The sequence below is a fragment of the Dipodomys merriami genome, unplaced genomic scaffold (assembly GCF_024711535.1).
Source record: "Dipodomys merriami isolate MVZ:Mamm:240054 unplaced genomic scaffold, mDipMer1.0.p SCAF_14, whole genome shotgun sequence".
Taxonomy (NCBI): domain Eukaryota; kingdom Metazoa; phylum Chordata; class Mammalia; order Rodentia; family Heteromyidae; genus Dipodomys; species Dipodomys merriami.
The window spans coordinates 33,908,485-33,926,531 of record NW_027202715.1 but is presented as its reverse complement, the minus strand read 5'-3'; the positions used below and the strand labels follow the sequence as shown (position 1 = coordinate 33,926,531).

At 41.6% G+C, this 18,047-nt stretch overlaps 1 protein-coding gene across 3 annotated transcripts in view; it reads left to right on the top strand.

Moving 5' to 3' along the window:
- Positions 1-4,209: 4,209 nt before the first annotated feature.
- Positions 4,210-18,047, top strand: part of Slc16a12 (solute carrier family 16 member 12) — a 74,663-nt gene continuing 60,825 nt past the window's right edge. The window contains exon 1 of one of the 3 annotated variants that reach the window (XM_070021164.1): positions 4,210-4,450. The gene's annotated coding sequence lies outside the window, so the exon portion shown is untranslated. Of the gene's footprint in view, positions 4,451-5,732; positions 5,811-5,919; positions 5,993-18,047 lie in introns of those variants that run through there. The other 2 variants (XM_070021161.1, XM_070021166.1) reach the window with 2 other exon arrangements.

Sequence of the window (18,047 nt, the reverse complement as noted above, 5' to 3'; positions counted from 1 at the left end):
GAAACAAACAAAAATATGGGAAATAGGAACCAACAGACTTTCTGGTAGAAAGACTGTTGGGTCCAAACAACATGAGAAAGGTTAGTTGTATAGATGAGGAAAAGGAGAGAGAGAGTAAAATCATGAAACTATAATAATTTTAGAAATCTATACATGAGGAATGTGAGGTTTGAGGCCAGTGACAATACATAGAGAAATCAAATGTGATATCAAACCTTTTTGTTAGTGTTGTTTAAATCCAAAAGTGATATTTGAGAACCTGTAGTTTAGGACAAAACCATTTTCCTCTAAACATGTTCCTCCCCGCCACTGTGGTTTTAGAGAATATCTCCCAATGACAGAGCATCAGAATGAGCAGACATCTATATTTTGCAAATGGTGTCACAGGTCAAGAACTGCACCACCTGCTTTCTCTTCATCATCTCTGGTAATCCCTGAAGGAACCAGACAGAAAGGCACCATGGCTCCACCAGGTCTTCCCCTGTCCTCCTGGGGATGTTTGGCAATGTCTGAAGACCATTTTGATTGTTGAAACTGGGAGCGTTTTTATTGGCATCTAAAGAGCAAAGACCAGGGATGCTGCTAACACACAGACCAAAATCATAACCAAGAATTATCAGGTCCAAAATACTAGTAGTGCTGAGTTTAAGAACCTTACTTCATCAACACAGTGGTGGGGCTGGGTTGCTGATCAATCTTTTTTTTTTTTTTTTTTGGTATGGTACTAAATGATCTCATTTTACAAATTAGAATTACGAGATCTGGGGGTATTAAGAAACTTCCTAAGTCCATACTGCTAACATGTGGTAAAACTGTATTTTTTTCCTGACCCTGTGATTCCAAATTCAATGTCTTTCTGTTATATTATAACTCCAGGAAAAAGATATATGTACTGAAATAATTTCATGGCTTTAAGTCAGGGTAAGTTAGAGGGGAGAAACATGAGAGTTATTGGGGCGATAAGAACAAATTGTGATAACACTAGTTCCTGACATTCAAAATTTTTGAAGTGATAAAGTGGAGTGAACGCCAGGGAAACTATCCACTGGGCTTTGGGGAACTAGGACTGGAGTGTAGTGTGAGGTCAGAACACGAAACTCAAAGCTGAGGACGGTGGGCATTAACTACACTCACAAGAAGAGGCTTGAGATCCGCTTTAAAAAAGGAGAGCAGAGAAGTCAGGCCTGAACTTAAGAAAATGCTCTTAAGCCTGGTGCTGGTGGTTCATGCCTGTAATCCTAGCTATTCAGACAGCTGATATCTGAGGATCATGGTTCAAAGCCAACCCAGGCAGGAGAGTCCATGAGACTCCTATCTCCAATTAGCCACCAGAAAATCAGAAGTGGAGCTGTGGCTCAAAGTGGCAGAGCACTAGCCCTGAGCAGTGACACCAAAGAAGAATATACATAGGAGTGATCACAAAGGCTCAATAGCTATGTGTATATGATCATATAAAATAATATTTTATGACATGAACTCTAAGAAAAGGAAACAAGAGCTTTTTGTTGTTGTTATTGCTATTTTGGTTGTCTTTTCTTTTTGTCTCATTTGTTTGTTTATTTGTCCTTGAGAGGGCAAGGGGGGGCACAGGAAAGATAGAACAAAGGGTGTACAAATACAACAGTGATGCTCACTAGATCCTATTTGGGAAATGAACTCTTCATCTTGTGGGTGGGGATGGGAAGGAAAACTTGGGGAAAAGTGAGAAAAGGGAGAGAGTGTAAGGGAGAGAGGGTTCAAAAAGAAATATGCTCATTACCTGACTCATGTAACTGTAAACCCCTCTGTATATCACCTCTATAATAACAATAAAATATATTTTAAAAGAGGAAAAAGGAAAAGCTCTTAAGAAGGAAGTGAAGTGGTAAGAGAAACTAAGGAAGACAGTTAAGAAAGTGAGTTTTTAAAGGGCCACGGTGTAATTAAACAGATTATTTGGAATGGGGAAAAAGTGGGAAGGAGGATGATTGGATCACATGGTAAACATGGGGAAATGTAGAAATGAAATATCTTTCTGTATAACTAATACAAGCTAATAAATACTTTAAACAAATGCCATGTGGGGGGCTGGGAAGGTGGCTCAGTGGTAGAGTGCTTGCCTTGCATGCATAAGGACCTGGGTTCGATTCCTCAGCACTACATAAGCAGAAAAAGCCAGAAGTGGTGCTGTGGCTCAAGTGATAGAGTGCTAGCCTTGAACTGCAGAGCTGAGGGACAGCACCCAGGCCCAGAGTTCAGGCTCCACGACCCACCAAAAAAGAGAAAAAAGTCATGTGTACAGGAGTTTGAGAATAAAATTATTCCAAAATCTGTCTCTTGGTATCTAGAGAATGATTTTGCTGTTTTCTTTTTCATGTGTTGTTCTAACATGGGTACCTAATGGCAAAAGATAGCTTACGCATGCTGTGTGTATAATGTTTGATATATGTTGTTATGTTTAAAAGGTTCATTTGTCTTAACAATAAAAAATTAAATTCACTTAGGCAAAAGCCTTAAAGTCAAATCCCCAACCTCCAACCTTTTGGTTGGTGTGGACACCCAAATTCCCCTTATTGGAGGCAATGTTCTTATTTCTTTCTGCTAAGTTTACACATTCCTGTTTGTTCTTTGATAACAAACAATTCCTTCCCTAATGATTGCACCTTAAGGTTCCATGCGTCTCAGAATCCCAGCTGAAAATTAATTCTACTGAACCGTAGTGCAATATGATTTTGAAAGACATTTGCTTGTTAGTTATTGGCTACAATTGATATGAATTTGAACAATTATGCTATGTCCCAAGGCTAAGTAGTTCTCAGCTCTGGCAAGTTTAGGAAGGAGAAGAGAGTGTAGCAGAGCAACTAATCACAGTCAAGGTATTAGATTAGCTGGTTCTTTAAGGATGCAATTATGTATCATGTCCTCTGTTAAAGAAAAAAGAAAGCCAATGGTTCTTTAACTATAATACTGACTTTATTCAGAATCCCTAAAAGGCAGAGGACCACTGAAATGAAGTCTTGTGGGAGGAGAGAGAGATGAGGTTCAGATCAAAATACAGCCTGAGAAGTTGAGAAGCTGAGAAGTTATAGGAGAGAAACTGGTGTGTGTGTGTGTGTATGTGTGTGTGTGTGTGTGTGTGTGTGTGTGTGTGTGTGTGTGTTTGTTGGGGGGAGGAACTGAGGATGGAAAATCACTAAGAGAAAACAGCAGGGGTACAGAAGATTCTGGGTAGCCTGTCCTAACAGAATTCTTGATAAAGTTAGGTCAGAGTGATTGGACATGAAGTCCAACTGGGCAGATTTGATCAGATATGGGGGAGGAAGGGTTTTGTTAACTACTTTTTTTTTTTTTTTGCTAGAACTAGATTTTGTTTTAAAAAAAATACTCGAATGATCCACAGAAAGTTGAGAACTAAAGTTTGACCAGACAAATAATCTTTTTTTTTTTCTCACTGAGTATAAACAGAAGGGTTCTTTCTTCTCCCTCCAGAAACTTCAACCCTCCAACTTAAGAAGAAAGAGCTTCCTTTCTTCCTTCCACCCCCCTCTACATGCTCACCTGTAGGACAGCAATACTTTCCACAGCCTTAGGAGAAGAGCCCTACAGGAAGTCAGTCACCTTTCCCAATCAGGCTCTGCTTATTCCCTATACTTAGTTATCATCATCATCAACAACAGCAAGCCTACTATTACTGAACTCTGCCCAAGATATAATCAATCCAAATCTCAACACTCTAGGGTTAAAACAATGACACAGCACTTCATGGAGTCAACAAAATATTTGCTTTGGGCTTTGTGAAAGGCATAGGATTTGTGATTTAGAAGAAAATCAGTGAGGTTGTGCTATTTGTCTCTAAAACCTCTTCTTTAAAGAAAACTCCTTGCCTTACATTATTTAAATAGAAATGGAACTTTATATGCCACCCCAAAGAATGTTTAACTGAGGGAAGTGTTTTTCTTAAAACACAAAAGGTGTTGAAGTCTTTAACCTAAAGACCTTCACAGCTCAGAGTTCTGGGCTTACGTTGCTCCTGCATTTATTGGCTTATTTCCATTGCTAATGAGTTCTTTTACACACTGCATTTGTTCCCTCTTAGGCGTGTTTGAAACAAATATTCACTAATCATCACTGAGATCTAACTTAGAGTAGTTTTGCAAGTGAAAATAGCACTTAAATTTGATTTATGGTGGACAGGAGGGGAGGGGAGGAGAAGAAACAAAATAGCCAGAAGGTAAAATGAGAAATGACTTTCTTAGACTCTTCTATAAAACACCACAAGTTGGCTGGGTGCTGGTGGCTCACATCTGTATTCTAGCTACTCAGAAGGCTGGGATCCGGAGGATTGAGACTGGAAGCCAGTGCTGCCAGAAAAATCCAAGAGACTTCAATTCGGGAGACTCAAGTGATATCGGGCCACCAAGAACAAAGCCAGCAAGCCCCAGGCTCTGAGTTCAACTCCTTGTGTGAGAAAGTAAGTAGCAAATATTTCCTACTATTGATCAGTGGTCTCCTCAGGTTTTCCAAAAGTCTATTTCGAAACTTTTATGTTTACCTGAACCATTAGGGAGTTTTGTTAAAAAGTTTTACATGGTTCTCCCCTGGTACCCTTGGTCATCAGACAACCCTGAGTAAAAAGGATGTAGACTCGAAGAAATTGAAATCAGACTTTGTTAGTCTTTGTAGGGGCCTTGCTCTATAATCAGACAAATTGAGACCCTTATAGTAAAAGTACTTAAAGTACCTCCTGGCGGATCTGGGCAGCTCCTTTACAAAGTCTACTTTTCCTGGTCCCTGCTTTACATGCTGGGCTCCTGAGTCAAACTCATTTATTCGGTTCTCAGCAATGATGGCCACTACCATCATTGATTTCTAGTTGAGACTGAGGCTCAGAGAATTGTTAAACGGCCCAAAGCAATGCGATTTTCAGCAGAATGGAACCCAGGTCCAGTTGATGCTTTAACTAAACCTGCGATGCTCCGGTTTCCATGGCTGCTTCTTGGGATGAGTTGGCAGGGTTCAGATCTCAGCCCGGTAGATCTAAAGTAGTCTCCCCTTGTATGATTCCTTCCTGAGAGCTTGCTTGCTCTTTGACCCTGCAGGGAAAGAATTGTGTGTGTGTGTGTGTGTGTGTGTGTGTGTGTGTGTGTGTGTGTGTGTGTGTGTGTGTGTGAGAGAGAGAGAGAGAGAGAGAGAGAGAGAGAGAGAGAGAGAGAGAGAGAGAGAGAGACAGAGACAGAGAGACAGAGAGACAGAGAGACAGAGAGACAGAGAGACAGAGAGACAGAGACAGACAGAGACAGACAGAGACAGAGACAGACAGAGACAGAGAACGAGAGAGGAGTGAACGAGAGAACGAGAGGACGGACCAGGCCCTCGGCTTGTCCGGGCAGGGCAGGGGCACGCACGTCTTCTTCCCGGGGCCCGGACAGTCCCGGACACCGCGGGCGCGTGCATTACATAACCGCGAGGCGTCCCTCCTCCCTGGCGCCCCTCACCCCCGGCCGAGCCCGGCGCGCTGCGCGGATCCCGGCGATAAATCCCCTTCGTCCGTCCGGCGGCGCGTCCCCTGGGCTGCCCAGGCGGAACCAGCCAGTGCCTTTGGGGGACCCGCTTACCGCGATCCCCCCTCCCTCCCTCCCTCCCCTCCCCCCCCCGCGCGGCGCTGCCCTCCTCCTCCTCCCCGCCCCGGCATCCACGGTGCCTCCTCCGGGTCCTCTCCCCGCCCCTCCCTCGCCAGCGCGGGTCGCCGCAGCGCCTGGGGCCCGGGAAGGGGCCACGGTGGGGGGGACATGTCGGTGCGCCACCGCCAGGGCTGCAGCGGTCCCCGCGAGGTGAGGACGCGGCGGGACCCGGGTGCGGGGGGCTGTAGCCAGGGGGCCCGACGTGGGGAGAGCAGGTCTGTGGATCTCCCGCGGCGTGCGGAGCCAGCCGTGCGGGGACGCGCCTTCGGCTCAGCGCAGCCCCGGCGCGCCGGGCGCCCAGGCTCAGGTGACGCGGCCGGGCTTCGTCCGAGGTAGGACGGCGCGGCGGAGGGGCGCGGGAGCTGTCGGAGAACTCGGGTTCCCCCTCCCCTCTCTCTCCCCCGCCCACCCCGCTGTCGCTGCCCCGGTGCCCCGAGAGCCACGGCTGTGGGTGGCAGCCCCGCGCGTCGCGGGTAGGGATGGAAAGTGCTTCCCGCGCTCACCGCGTGGCACCGCGCTCCCCGCCGAGCCCGAGGTTGGGGAGCTGGACGGCTTTGATCTCCATCTCCTGCGGTTTCCAAATGCAGACTTTCCCGCTGGCCGGAGACCACGTCTTTCCCTCGCCACCCCTCCCGCTCCCTCCTCCCCACGTCTAAATTTTCTGCATTCATTGCATTTTTACAACCCACCTCTGTATCCCACTAAAATACTTATTTCCCCTTGGGTGATCAGACTAGACTTCAAAGTTTTTAATGAATTAAACTTCATTCTCCCTTTCCCTCCCCACCCCGGGCCGCCCTCTCCCCTAGTCCATTAGGAAAATCACAGATGCCCGTTAAAATGAACTCACGATTCTGCATTCTAAGCAAAATACTTCCACTGATTGGGCCTGTAATTAATTCCTCCTATTTGATTCTTTGCTGGGCACTCCAGAGGCTCAGCCGGCTTCACCTAGAAGGAAAGCCAGTCCTGCCAAATTCTAACCCCCCCCTCCCCCGCCATGTTTCTACAGGTGTCTGAGCGCACCAGCTTTTGAAATTGACTGCCCCAATTGTCTTCCTTCCTAAATCATGATAAACTTGAGTTCTCCCACGGGGTCCCTCAGTGTCTGCCGAAGCATTGAAGGACAGGAAGGAAAGGAGTTATTGAGTGACTGACTTTGATCACTTGTAATCACAGGATCCTAGTAACCAAAAAATTAATCACTTACTAGATTCAAACACATCGGCTCACACCGCTGGAAGCTCAGCTCCAGGTGAGCAAGACTGGCTAGTTATAGGAAGATGGAATGAGACCCCAAATCAAGCATTTTTGCTGTTTGCTAGGCCAATTTTCTAGGCACTTCATCTCTAGGCATTTTGAACAAAAATGATATGACTAGAGTCAGTCATCTAATATCAGTCCCCTGTCCTTATATTTTCTTTATTTTTCTATTTTTAAACTGGCTTCTAAGATTCTGAAATAGAAGACAAGGGTTAATTTGTTCAAACTGACTTGGTAGCACAACTTTAAATGTGTTTGCATATTATATATCACATATGTGAATCCTTACTTTTATCTATATACGTTCTTAATTTTAAGCAATATTTTAAGTCTTTTTATGTCAAGATGAAGGTGCAGGTATGTCTCAGGCGAACACCTAACAGAGAATTAGGCAAGAGTAAGCCTACTGCGATTGTCCTTGGGGAGTTTCTTCCGATTCCATGTTGTCTGCAGTAATTACTGCCAAAAGCTAAAGGCATGATTTACAATGGTGGATCTGGCTTGAGCAAAGTGGCTGGCTGTAAAGGAGCATCATTTATTGTGATTAATACTAATGACTTATAATAGAAGTCACGGCTTACAATTTAAAGGAATCTTAAAATGATGTAGTTAGCAGTTTAGCATTGTGCAACACTTTTAGTATTTCAATTGAAATCAATTTTGATTTTTAATTAATTAAGACAGGTTCTAGACATGTTACTCAGCCTGGCCTTCCCTTTGCTATGTAGTCCCAGGCTGGCTTCCACTTGTCATGGTCCTTCTACTTCTTAAGTGTTGGGGTTACAAGCTCATGCCATGCAGGTCAGCTCAACAAATGTTTACTGAGTGTCTTAGTGCTGTTCTGGGCATGTAGGTTTTGCCAGTGAACAAAACAAAGAACTTTGATCCTGCGGGGCTAAAGTTCCAATTCATTTATTAGGAACTGTCTAGGATTTTCTTAGGCAGCTGGAAGAGAATTTCAATTTTTGCCTGAAGAAGATAAATGTTCTAAATCTATCTTCCTTCCAATCCCATGATTCTGTTGATTTGTTTTGTAATCATGGGAAACAAAACAAACCCAGAGGAAATTGCTTTGGCTTTTATGAACTGACTTTCTAAAATAGATGAGTTGGAGTTCTTACGTTTAGTTATTGAACATATGTTCACTTGGGGTTCATTGACTTCGGGAACTTCACTGGGGTGACTTTAAAGTTAATGAGTGTTGGTGCTACCATGTTAGTATAGAAGACTGACTGTATTAGTCTGTAAGATATACCTGGCTGTATCCATGTAGATGGTGCTCTGTTTTACTCTGTATCACTTTGTGTCTTGATTCCCCCATTCTCCTCCATGTGAATAGGCTGCACAGTCATAACTCATTGGGAAAACAGACAATATATTAGTTTTCCTTTTTAATCGGACATTCCTGTTTTAAGCATTTTCTAACTCTCTGCACTGCATTTTCTTCAAAACAGCATGATTTGCAAGTTCAGGCATGTTTGTTGTTCTTAACAAAAGCTTATCAAAATGAACTTGGCAGTTTTTTGGTCTTATAAAGCCAAAAAGAAAGTGTTTTAATGTTTAGGGTTCTTTTTGCATTTCTCTCCTAACCAAATGCTTTACTTCTGCTTTTTTGAAGTCTAAATTTGAAGGCATTTTCTCATGAGTAGTTTTTTCATATTTCTATGAACTAACTCATTATAATATATAATATAATTGAGAAAAGCCAAATCCAACAGTTAAAGATGTTGGGGAGATTTTTGAGCACAAAGATTTCCTGTCTCTGTTTTTAATTTTATCTACATTAAAGGACATCAGGAAGTGCCATTATATCCTATTAATGTTCTATTTAAAGGTGGACCCTGTCAAACACTAGGAGAGAGTCAGAATTTTTTAGGTCTACTAGGCACCCAGAGAAGTGGATTTTTTGCCTGCATTCACATATTACTTGGCCCCATCAAACTCATCCCTCCTTTATTTAGCATACATTGATTTGGGGGGAGGGCAGTAGAGCAGTTGCTGTAGTCAGGTAGTAAGTTGATGTAATTAGTTAATTAGTCAATATGCTCATTAATTAATTTGACAAATTTATTCTTGGTGCTTTGGGAGGGCATGGCAAAGAAAACTCCTAGCCTTCTGTCTAGGAAGGGGAAAGATTAAAGGGGGAACATAGGGAGGGAGGGAGAGAGGGAGGGAGAGAGAAGAGAGAGAAGAGAGAGAAGAGAGAGAGAGAGAGAGAGAGAGAGAGAGAGAGAGAGAGAGAGAGAGAGAGAGAGAGAGAGAGAATGGGTGGGGCAACACAATCCTCTTCAAAGGCATATCCTCAATTATTTACCTAAGGAAATTTTATAAAACTTTATATCTCAAAGGTTCCACCACCTCTCAGTACTACTCTGTTAATAAATGCATATTTAAAGGACATCTGACATCTAAACTATAATAGTCAATGAAAGTAAGCCATATTAACAATATGTTGGGCAGAAGGCTCATGTCCTGGAGTACCTGCCTAGTGGGTATAAGGACCTGATTTCAGAGTGTGTGTGTGTGTGTGTGTGTGTGTGTGTGTGTGTGTGCATGTGGGTATGCACATACATATATACACATATCTATGTATTTATATTTACATCTATGTAAACATATGAACTTTAAAAATGTAAGTAAAATCAAATACAAGAGAATTTCTATTGTATTATTCCACTTATATGAGATGTCCAGAAGAGACACTCCATAGAGACCAGAGGATCCACAGAATTCAGGAGATGGAGGTAGAGGGAACTGGGAGTGAGTGATAATGGCACAGAACTTCTTTTGTGTGGTGCTGCATATGTTCTAGGATTAAGAGTTAGCTTGCAAAATATTATGGATTTGCTAAAAAAAAAAAAAGAACAACACTGACAGGTTCACTTTAAAATGGTTAATTAGTAGTAGAACATTTTCTTAGCATGTACAGACCCTGGATTTGATCACTAGCACCACAAAAAAGAAAGTTAAAGATTCTAGTCTGAAAAAATAGTGTTTATGTTATGAATTTGGTATCCATGAAAAAGGAAAATCTTAAAAGCTTTTAAAACTTAACAAAGCAATATTAACAAACTACTACTTATGCATAGAACAGCCAGTATAAAATATTGGGAAAGTACAAGAAAAACAGGAAGACTTCTATTTCTATTCAACTGTTTTTACAAGCTTCTTCTCCAATTTTAGAAATGGAAGCAAGAAATCTGGGTGTGATTTAACCAAGAAAAGCAACAAAGAACTCTAGTCATGACATAATAGACAAAGATTAGTTAATGAATTTACTTTTGCTCATTCAATTTAAAATATGTCATAGCAACTTTTTGATTCTATACCAATGACTTCTGTTTGACTGCTTCACTTGAAAGAGAGTAAACCTTCAATTTCTGAATCTCAAGAGTATGTCGAAAATAGTTCATCACTATCTGGGTAGAAATTCCCATTTATGAGTCTCTTATGAATACAAAAATAGTTACTTGAGATAATAGATGAGATTTGAACCTAGTTTTCAAGTTGCATAAGAATCAGTTTTCCTACCCCAAACTCTGTTATGATGCCTGGATTCATATTTACACAAACACTTTAAATTTATTTCTCAGAACATGTATAAACTATAATTTTTCAACATGTTCCTGGGCACACTTTATCATTTTGTTGCTCATTGACTTATTACAAACTAATGGTGCAATTACTTATTTGGGGGACAACTGGTATTGTTTTTGCAACTCTGCTTTGCTTGATGAAATACTTTCCATGGAAATGAGCTCATATTTATCTATTGAAACCAGCTGTATTTCTTGAAATAGCAACTTTAGCTCTCTGAATCTGTAACTTCAAAACAGCCACAGCATAGCTGATGGGAGAACCATACACAAAATAATTTCATGCACACAACAGAATCAAATCTGTTGTAAGAAATAATACAGGGTTGCTTCTTCACTCAGAGATGGGAAAGTCCGTTTACTGGCACTATTAAATCATAACGAACATGTAGTTCCAACAGGCATAACTCATATCAAAGGTATATAGTTTGTTCTGGTAGATACTTGACAGCTCCACATGCATAAATCTATTGATTCAAGACTCTATACCAATGGTTCAGCTGGTTATACATTAGAATCACCTGGGGAAAAGAACCATACTACTGTCAATGTTCTACCCTAAAAATTCCCATTCAGTAATTTTGAGACTGGGTCAAAATAGGTAGTTTTAAAGTTCTCTAGTGAAGCTCATGTCTAACCAGGGTTGAAAACCACCTAGTGATATCATATTTAACGATCATATTCCTCTTCAATTTATTGTTGTAATAAATGGTTATTATGGCATTTTATAAGCATGCCTGATTAAAACAACTGAGTGTGATTTATTTTTCATATTTTTGTTGCTTCCTGTCTACAGTTTCTCTGTTCAATATACAGCAGTCTTCCCCTGTCGTTGAGTAAATTGTCACTGTTTTTCACCCCTGTGCAATTATTCACTAAGTTTACGTCCCTGCTGCACAGGGCTCTGTGACTCACTGTGTTTCGCTGATACAGATCCTGACCTCAGTGCTGAGTGGCTGTTTGGCAAATTTAAGCACAAATCCTGTCAAGAAACAATTAATTAACTTAATTTTAAAATTTAGAGACACTCTCAAAAAAGTCAAAGCACCCATGTAAAGAACAAATAAGTACTCATAAATGTAAGGTACTCCATAGGATGTTTCATCTGACAGGGACAAATGGCTGGCCATGGTTTCAAGGATTAACTCTCTATGTTGTATGAAGTTGATTTCCTTGATTTTTAAAATATTTCTTTGACTTCTTAACCTTCTATGTTAAAAAACCCCATAAACTTTAGACAACTATACATTCCAATTTTATTAAGAGATGAAGATCTTGCTAAAACTTCAAATGAAATTAAGTAGCTGCTACAATCAGATTTGCATCTCAGAATCTTCATGGGGTCTTCTTGCTTTCCTTGTAAATTCTTACATTTTGGTAGACTTAATTGGCTACAGAAAAGACTGTAGTAAGGTGAAGTTTTGGTTTAACTTTTTGGCTGGTCCTGGGGCTTGAATTCAGGGCCTAGGCATTGTCCCTGAGCCTGTTTGTGCTCAAGGCTAGCGCTCTACTCCTTGAGCCCCAGTGCCATTTCTGGCTTTTTCTAAGTGGTTTATTGGAAATAAGAGTCTTATGAACTTTTCTGCCAGGACTGGCTTCGAACTGTGATCCTCAAATCTCAGCTTCCTAAGTAGCTAGGATTGCAAGTATGAACCACCAACGCCCAGCTTGGTTTAACTTTTAATAGTCGTAAACAGAAGCTAGGAGGAGACATGTAAACTGGATCAATGAGAATTAATTACCTGTAAAGTCTCCAATAAAAATATTTTGATTCAAACATGTTAAATGAAATCAATGGTTTTATCTCTTCACTGGGCAAATATTAACTGTGTACCCAGCATGTTCTGGATACTGAAGGCCCACAGACCCTCCATCTCCCAGGGAAGACAGGTGTGTGTACAAAGAACCACAATGTTGTGATTAATGCTGTCTGTTGTGGCAATTTAGAGCTGGATGCACTTAAGGCAGCCTACGTTGCTCAAGCCATTAAAGAGATACAGAAATGTACAAGGTGAACATTCTGGGCAGCAGAGATAGCATGAACAATGGCACTGAGGTGGAAAAGTACACCGTGATTAAAAAGCACTGCTAGTTCTCCATGATGGCCCCTTGGTGCTGGTGCATATAGATAGGGTGCTAGGACAGACCAGAGGACAGGCACAAGCAAGAGCATTTAATGTCTTGTGTGTTGAACTATGAGCTTACGAGTCTGCTTTGGCAGCTTCTAAGCCTAAGATTGGAGTATCAGTTGGCGTTGGTTAGTTTATATTTTACATAGATAGTGCCAAAAATGAAGTTTGAAGGAAAGCCTACTAGGAAGCTGAGCTATGAGTCTTGCTGAGGTGATACAGATGAGAAGTAAGGCTAATGCTTCACAGTGAGCCTTTTATTTATATTGATATTTTTTGGTGCTTGGTGCCGGACAGGACATATGGTGAGAGGTCTAGCAGGCAGTTTGCTATTTGGAACAATAAATGCAAAATTTGAACATCATCTTTGAGGATCACTTAAAAATCGATGTCTGGCTATAATATTCTGGGGAAACTGGAGGGAAGGGCTATGAAGCTGGGTGAAGAATAAGGAAGGATAACCAGGCTGACCTTACTTTGTACCCAAGGCATAGCTTGGGCATTTGCACCTTTGTTTTTATACTCTGTCTAGTTATGTGTTGGCCTTTTTCATTGGGCCAACTATAAGGGCAGGACTGCAAGTCTTATTCACAATGTCTTTGCCCCGGCACAACCTCTGACCTCATAGGTCTGTGTTGTGTCTACACTGACATGAGTGGCTTCTTGCATGGAGCTTCTGCCATTCCTGCTTGACTATCCTCAGCAGCCCATCCAGTATCTACTATGGTCTAAATATGGTTTATCTTCTCTGAAACCCTTGTAGAAATTTCATCCCTATTATGAGCTATAAACAGGTAGGACCAAATGAGATCTTAAAGAGATAATTAAGGTTCTGCTCTCCTGAGTAGATTAATTCATTCCTGTAATTAGTGGATTAATGGATGCATGGAGTTGTCTCCAGCGTGGGTCTGCCACAAGAGCCAGTTTGACTAGGTCTCTTCCATTATTTCTATTTTTTAAAATCATATGCTGCTCTGTGCTTGCTGTCTCTGTACACTCCTGGTAAGAAGGGCATCATCAGATACAGCCCTTTGACCTTGAGCCAGAATTACGAGCTGGAACAGCCTTCTTTTTTTCTTTATAACTTACCCAGGCAGTGGTATTGTGTTACTAGCAACAGAAAACAGACTAAGACAGGACTCCAACCTATGGTAAGCATTCAGTATGCATTTGTTGAATGAATGAATAAATGCCACATCTATCATGAGTGCTCATAAAAAAGTAAAAAGCAGAGATCTATAGAAAAGAAGGACAAACAGGAGAGATTCTTGTCGTGGAGCTTTAGGGGAGAACCAGTTTTGATAATAGTGCTAGAGAGAGGCCAGTTAAATTGGGTAACAGTAAACAATAGGTGACAAGGACAAGAACAGCTTGAGTGTCTTGCTAGGGAGACAAGGGGCAAATTCCATTCCACTACGGTGGAATGATAGTACAGACAGCTTCAGAGGCTGGTTTTGTGAAAAGAAAATAATCAATGTTAGAGTAGGGGATTCTGACAGGAGCTTCTTCTCTGCTTTTTGTTCTCCTTCCTCCCTCTCCCCCCCATATTTTTCCTTCTACGTTTAAAGAGGGGGAGAGAGAGAGGAAGAGAGAGAGAGACAGAGACAGAGACAGAGAGACAGAGACAGAGAGAGAAAGAGAGAGAGTAAAATTACAGATTAAGGAGGACATAGAAAGAGATCTGTGTTCAAATTATATCAAAGAGAAAAAAGGATGATAACTAGACGGCTAGGATACAAAGGGCAATCCTAAAGGCAAAAAAATTGTCTCTATAAAATAGTTCCTTAATATTTTGGAAACTAAATTCCAAGCACGCTTAAAATTACATAAGTAACTCACTAAATTCCTATGTAACCTTGAAAAGGTGTCATTTAAAATCAAAGCAGCTAGGAAGGTTAAGCAACTTGCCTGGGGCTATACAGCTTCTCAATGGCATAATCAGGATGCAGAATTGGCAACCATTGTGCTACCTAAGGAAAATGATGAATATACAGAGTAATGATTTCAAATTCCAACATGTAAGAAACAGGTACAATACTGTCTCTGAGTCATGATGCCCAGAACTTAGTTTCTGCTACAATTCTTAATCTGCATGACTGGGAGTTTTCCCCTTACAAAACTTGCCCTATCATGGTTTCCCTTATTTGCAATAACTAGTATATGTCTAGGACAAGCAGAAAAGGTCAAAAGCTATGTACAAGCAGGGCGCCGGTGGCTCATGCCTGTAATCCTAGCTACTCAGGAGGCTGAGATCTGAGGATCATAGTTCAAAGCCAGCCGGGGCAAGAAAGTCTGTGAGACTCTTATCTCCAAAAAACCACTAGAAAACCGGAACTGGCACTGTGGTTCAAGCGGTAGAGTGCTAGCCTTGAGCCGAAGAGCTGAGGGACAGTGCCCAGGCTGACTTCAAGCCCGACGACCAACAAAAAGCTATGTACATATGACCATATAAGACGATGTTAAGCGAAATGAACCCCATATAGGGACACAAGTGGTTTTTTCTTTCTTACTATTGTTTTTTAACATATTTATAATGTATATGTGATTTTTTTTTGTTTCTTTGGTATGTCCTTCCCCCATGGTATAACTCCTGTTTTCACTGTATTTGATTCTGGTGCCCTGCATCTTGTATATACATTTTTCTAATTTGGGGAGGGGAAGGGAAATAACAAAATGCTTAAATAAGGATACAAGTTGACCCATTGTAATAATGAAATGTACAAGACACTATGTTGAAAATGAACTTTACAACTTCAGCAGGGGGTTGGGTATAAGTAGAGTTGAGAAGATAGGGAGGGAAGAGATGGTAGGGGAAAAACTAAGGAGAAGGCAACAATGTTCATTAGGAAATGTACTCATTACATTATTCATGTAACTGTAACCCCTCTGTACAGTATTTTTACCAAAAAACCCATATATCTATATATAAACTTGCCTTACATGTCATAGGAATACCAAGCATGGGAGTATTTGGATTGATTCAGAACTGGAGATTGGTAACCTGGGTGAAGGCACCAGCAAGAGAGCAACTGAAGTGTTAGATCATGAGCTCCAGTCTTTAAGGAGAAGAAGGAAGCAGGACTGGCTAGTAGATTGGAGATAGGAGTAGCAGGGAGCTGGGGGCCAAGGTTGAAAAACCAGGAACAGCTGGTGTTTAGGAGTTTGAGAGTTACAGAGTACAGTAAGTTGGGATAGGAGAGTATTTAATCCTTACAACAGACGTGAAGCGTGGCACACCTGATAGCAGGCTGATGTGTCGCTTTGGGAGTATGTAGCCAAGAGGGGGCTGCAGATCAATCTTCTGGAATATGAAGTTGTTAAGGCTGTGGCTGGGATTACAGAGATAGAAAATTGGTCTTCTATCCTCTCTTCTTAAAGGCAGAATAAAGAATATGTAGAGGGCTGGGCGCTGGTGGCTCACGCCTGTAATCCTAGCTACTCAGGAGGCTGAGATCTGAGGATTGCGGTTCAAAGCCAGCCCGGGCAGGAGAGACCGTGAAACTCCTATCTCCAATAAACCACCAGAAAACTGGAAGTGGCGCTGTAGCTCAAGTGGTAGAGTGCTCGCCTTGAGCTGAAGAGCTGAGGGACAGCGCCCAGGCCCAGAGTTCAAGCCCCACGACTGACAAAAAAAAAAAAAAAAAAAAAGAATATGTAGAGGGAAAGAAGGGAATAGAAGGCAAAAGCAAAACTGTCTTTTATCTCTGTTACAGAGATAGTAAACGAGGGTCTGTCATTGGAGGATGATGCCTGGTAGTACCAAGGTCTGGTCCGGCTTTCCAAGAGCTGAAAATCAGTTATTGGGAAATGTAGACAAGATTAGCTGGCATATGGCATAGGTTAAAAAACAATCAAAGCTCTGGAGAAATAATTTTCAAGGAAAAGTTGAAAACTTTATATTTTGCATGGTAGTTTCTGAAAGTATGAATTGACCAAACAACACATTTCATAAGCTACTTGGGTTCCTTTGGCCAAATCATCATCCTTGCACTAATGTAATCTCTTTCTCCTTCCCATCCCTTCCCTTTCCTCCTGATAATGTGCTGTATAGCAATCTCTAGGCAGAAGCAGACAGCTCAAAACCATCCAGCTTTCCAGATGTGGAGCTCTGTTTTGACTTGTTGGGGAAAGGTCATGGGAGAGGGGCCAGAGGCTTCAGTGGAACTCAGTGTGGTGTCCTCCACTTCTATAGTTAGCCACATGACAGGAAACCAGTGATATGTTTCCCTCTCATCCAGCTGTACATACATCCCCTTTTCTCCTCTGCCAGTATAAGGATCTAGGGGGAAAACAAAGGAATTAAATCTGATGCAAACTTATGAAAGCCCACCTATAAAGACATAGGGTTACCATAGGAATACAATCTATGCACTAATCTGATACATCAGTGGTATGAGCAGAAAATATATCAGATAGGATGTTTGGTGATCTAAGGAGCAGAAGCCCTGACTTGGACTGGCTTCTACAGGAAGGAAAGTAATTTCCCACATATAATAGGAAATACAGGAGCAGAATGTCTGGACTCTGGTGTCTGTGATTCTCTTCACTCTGTTATTATTAAACCTAACTTAAAGTCAAAAGCAACTGCAATACAGAGAGGTTAAGGGACTTGCCTGAAGTTATACAGCTCCTCAGTGGCACACTCAGCATACAGAGCTGGTAATCGTCATGCTAACTACAGAAGCTACATCAAGTAATGAGGATTTTGGATTTCAACATATGAGAAATAGAAGGTATAGCCTACTGTCACTGAGTCATGACACCCTGCATTTTGTTTCTGCTGGAATTTTTCATCTGCACAATTGGGAGTTTTCCTCTCACAGAACTTGCCTCACCAGTTACAGGAATCGAAAGGTTGGGATGTTCAGGTTCATGGAGAAGAGCTGAGGGTTGGTAGCTTGGGATTGAGGCACCATTAAGAGAGCAGTTGGCTCAGTCTCAACTTGCTGAGCAGTTGACTCAGCAATGAGGAAGCCTCTCCTAGAAGCTTCCAGAAGACTTCTCCTCAAGTCTTTGGTAAGAATTGAATCACAACATTTTCCTGTAAATACCCATTGTATGCAGGAGGAATGAGATTAGTATTATTTTTTGATACCAGAATCTTTTTATGTATCCCAGGTCAGCTTTGAGCTTACAATCTTCCTCTCTCAGCTTCCCAAGGGCGGGGGTGATAAGAATGTACTACACACAGCTACTAAAATTCTTGATTAGCTGTTTTCAGTAAAATGGATGTTGACCATTAGCTACAAAGTCCATGATTCTTATCATTCTTTTTTTTTTTTTTTTTTTTTTTTTTGTCGGTCGTGGGGCTTGAACTCTGGGCCTGGGCACTGTCCCTCAGCTTTTCAGCTCAAGGCGAGCGCTCTACCACTTGAGCTACAGCGCCACTTCTGGTTTTC